The sequence below is a fragment of the Coenobita brevimanus genome, chromosome 115, assembly GCF_032717465.1.
Source record: "Coenobita brevimanus isolate Jiangsu-jjx chromosome 115, ASM3271746v2, whole genome shotgun sequence".
NCBI classification, from domain to species: domain Eukaryota; kingdom Metazoa; phylum Arthropoda; class Malacostraca; order Decapoda; family Coenobitidae; genus Coenobita; species Coenobita brevimanus.
In genome coordinates this window covers 14,756,394-14,760,553 of record NC_137068.1, presented here as the reverse complement: position 1 = coordinate 14,760,553, position 4,160 = coordinate 14,756,394, and positions in this window count along the sequence as shown.

The window sequence follows — 4,160 nt, the reverse complement described above, 5'->3', positions numbered from 1 at the left end:
TTCACTGCCCTGCTCCCAGCTCACACACCCCTCTCCCATATACTTCTCCACTCCATCCTTCCATCTCATCCTTGGCCTCCCCCTCCCTCTCCCCCCCTCCAGCTCACTCACATACACTCTCCTCGTTAGTCTTTCACTCTCCATCCTCTCCATATGACCAAACCACCTCAATGTGTTTCTCCAAATGCGTCCTATCACATCCACATCCACACCACAACGATCCTTCACTTCCTCATTTGTCAGTCTGTCTCTTCATGTAACTGCACAGGTTCCTCTTAAATAACCCATTTATTTCCACAGCTCTCACTCCTGACTTCTGTCCCTCCAACAAGGTTCAAGCTTCACGTCCATACATTAGAGTTGGTATTACAATATTGTCATGTAGTAACTTTTCACTCGTGGAAGTTCAAACAGAGCAGTGAGCAGGATGCGAAGCAGAGGGACAGGGAAACAAAGGCTGTGATGTTGCCAGTTATACTTTTATCTGCATTTTCGCAAGACGTTTTATTTAATAATTCAATATAGATATACAATACAATAGCATGTGTAATTCCTTACAAAAATCATTAAAACATATTATTTAAATCAAATATCCACAGCATAATAAATTGTTAGGCTGTGGATATTTGATTTAAATAATATGCTTTAATGATTTCTGTAAGGAATTGCATATGCTATGCTTAATAATAATGTATTTTTAATTTATTATTATTAATTACAAATAATAATTTTAAAAATATTAAAATACATTATCTCTGTTGAAGCATTTTAAGAAATGTTACTACCCTCCGTCCCTCCCGCCTCCCCCCAGCAGAACCCTCGCGACCCGCTTTAGCCTCCCCCATCCCTTGTCCAGACATATGGGAAGCTCACAAGACCACGTGTCTTTGTGCAAGTGTTTGTGCCCAGCACTGTATATATATATATATATCTATATATATATATATATATATATAGATATATTATATATATATATATATATAGATATATATATATATATATATATATATATATATATATATATATATATATATATGCCGATTAAGTACTTGAAAGTACTGGTTATTTTTTTTTTACGAGGTGAATGTTTGCCAAATCAGAAGGGAATTATGAACATGCATGAGATTTATTTACTGATACTTATGACTTTAGAATGAATTTTATTATGACTCAGTGGTGCCCAAGAAAAAATGATGGTTCTTATGGCCTTTTTTTTATGTGACCAGCTTTGTGCTTAGACTTGTCAGCCCATCACTTGAGGACTAGCGATCCTCCAATGTCCCACACAATTTCACATGTCGACACTTCGGCAGTTTCACTGAGGACCGATGCATTGGTATTAGTGGGGTGTTTTATAACATGTCAATGGGTGTTGTGGAAGATCAACAAAGATTGTTTTAACGAAATTCAGTTAATCACATTCTTCCCAGCCCCAGACTGGGATCGAACTTGGTGGGAAAAAGGCTGAGAACCCCTGGCATGGACAGACAGCTATAGTTTGCAACATACCTGGTAAGGTTTGCATTGATAGTCAGGTAGCTAGCTAGACACATACATGCAGACAGACCTTCATACATACATAACTAGAAAGCACTCTGAGAGCGCATACCTCCGCCAGTGCCACTGTCATCAAAAAGGATCCGGTTCCGTTGAGACATTTTGTGGAATACATAGGATCTGGATCCGTTCCCAAATTTAATCAATTGTTCCTTGACCAACGGCCCACTCTTCCACAAAATTTGATTGAAATGCATTGAGAACTTTTAGAGATATTATATACAGGATCCGGATCCGTCCCAAAATTTAATCAATTCTTTCTTGGCCCAAGGCCCACCCTTGCACAAAATTTCATTGAATTTCATTGAGAACTTTTGGAGATATCGTGTGGACAAACAAACAAACATAGGTGAATACATAACCTCCTCCAGTTTCGTTAGTGGAGGTAAATATTATAGCTGCCAACATACCTGGTGATGTTTTCATGGGAAGGAGGGTCACACACAAAGGCGACGGCAGCATTTAGCAGAGGTGACCCCATCTTGTGTAACGACCTCACCACCTGTACTGAGAAGAAGAAGAAAGCTTAGGATTTCGCATTTGCAGTGGCTTTTGGGATTTCGTAACACCTCTTCTTCAGCAATTTATTCAGTACACTACACCTCAATATCGTCGTGTATGAAATGGCTTTGGAGGTTCTGCGACATCTTATCCTTGGCAATTTATTCAACACACTGCGCCTGGATATCCTCATGTAGAGTCCCGGAGGATTGAAAGTCAGGTATAATTATTCCCTTGTACAAAGGAGAAGGGGAAAAAGAAGTGTGGGGTAATCATAGGGTCATTTGTCTTCTTAGTATAATAGGAAAAGTGTATGGTAGGATACTTATTGACAGAGTTAGATAAAGAACAGAGGAATTAGTTGGAGAAGAACAGGGAGGCTTTAGGAAGGGAAGAGGTTGTGTAGATCAGATATTCATTCTTAGATCTTTAGTGGAAAAGTTTCTAGAGAACGGAAAGTAGTTGTATGCGGCTTTCATGGATTTGGAGAAACCATATGACAGGGTGGATAGACAAGGATTGTGGAAAGTATTAAGAATATATGGAGTAGATGGGAAGTTGTTGAATGCTGTGAAGAGTATGTATGATGGTGCTAAGGCTGCAGTGCGTGTGGATGGTGAACTAAGTGAATTTTTCTCTTTGAGGGTTGGGTTGAAACAGGGATGTGTCATGTCTCCATGGTTGTTCAATCTGTACATGGATGGGGTAATAAAAGAGGTACAAGGTAGGGTAGTGGATGTTGGAGTGGCCCTGGTGAGAGAGGATAGTGTTTGGAAACTCCCTGTACTGTTGTTTGCAGATGATACTGTGTTGTTGAGTGAAGACAAAGGGGAGCTGCAAGGCTTGGTTGATGAGTTTGGGAGAGTGTATAGAAACGGAATCTAAAGGTGACTGTAGGGAAGAGTAAAGTGATGGTCTTCGAGAGAGGTGAAGGCAGTGAATGTACAGCGAGGTTGGATGGTGAGGAATTGGAAAATGTGAGTGCGTTTAAGTACTTGGGTTGTGTGATGAGTAAGGATGGAGGTTTGGAGGGTGAAGTGCTTGAAAGGGTACAGCAGGGAAGAAAGGTTGCTGGTTCTTTGAAAGCAGTGATAAGAAACAGGGAAGTGAGCAAGGAAGTGAAAAAGTTACTACATGACAGTATTGTGATACCAACTCTAACGTATGGAAGTGAAGTTTGGACGTTGTTGGAAGAACACAAGTCAAGAGTGAGAGCAGTGGAAATGAGTTATTTAAGAGGAGCCTGTGGAGTCACATGGAGAGATAGGCTGACGAATGAGGATATAAAGGAGCCTTGTGGTGTGGATGTGGATGTGATAGGAAGCATTATGAGGAACACACTGAGGTGGTTTGGCCATGTGGAGAGGATGGAGAGTGAGAGACTGACGAAGAGAGTGTATGTGAGTAAGGTGGGGGGGGGAAGAGGGAGGGGGAGGCCGAGGATGAGATGGAGGGATGGGGTGGAGAGGTAAATGAGAGAGGGGGGTGTGAGTTGGGAGCAGGGCAGTGAAATGGAGGGGGACAGGGCGACGTGGAGGCGATTTGTTTGTGGCCACCCCAAACGGGATTGAGGCGTCTGGCAATAGATAGATAGATAGATGTTACTGGCGCAATCTATGTCCGTATTAGGAAGCCATTATTAACTTGCAAGAAAATATCAAGGTGCAAAATGAAAAAAAAAAAAAAATGTATTACAGCGTGCCATTATGGACGTAAATAAACCATTGCCAATCCTCAGTATGTCAGTGTATACAATGCTCAGTCCTTCCAGCTGTAGTATTTATCCCAATAAATCAGACAGTGTATTTTGTTATGTTTATTATTTAGTATCTTCAAGCCATTTTGTTTACTCTGCAGACACCGTTTGTCATGGCTGGGTTAGTAGTCGAACTCTCCAGAATTGTTTGTTGTCGTTAAGGCGATTCAGCTCGCCATAATGCACGAAGACCAAATTTCTTAAAAGCATCGCCGCGTTCAGGGGATTAATCCACACCATAACAGTAAATACAGTGACTACCCTATATATTCCTAAAAGTAACCATGGTTCATATTCTGATCAGTTAAAGACTACGGTGGCCCTTAACATTCCTATGCCCGTGGTG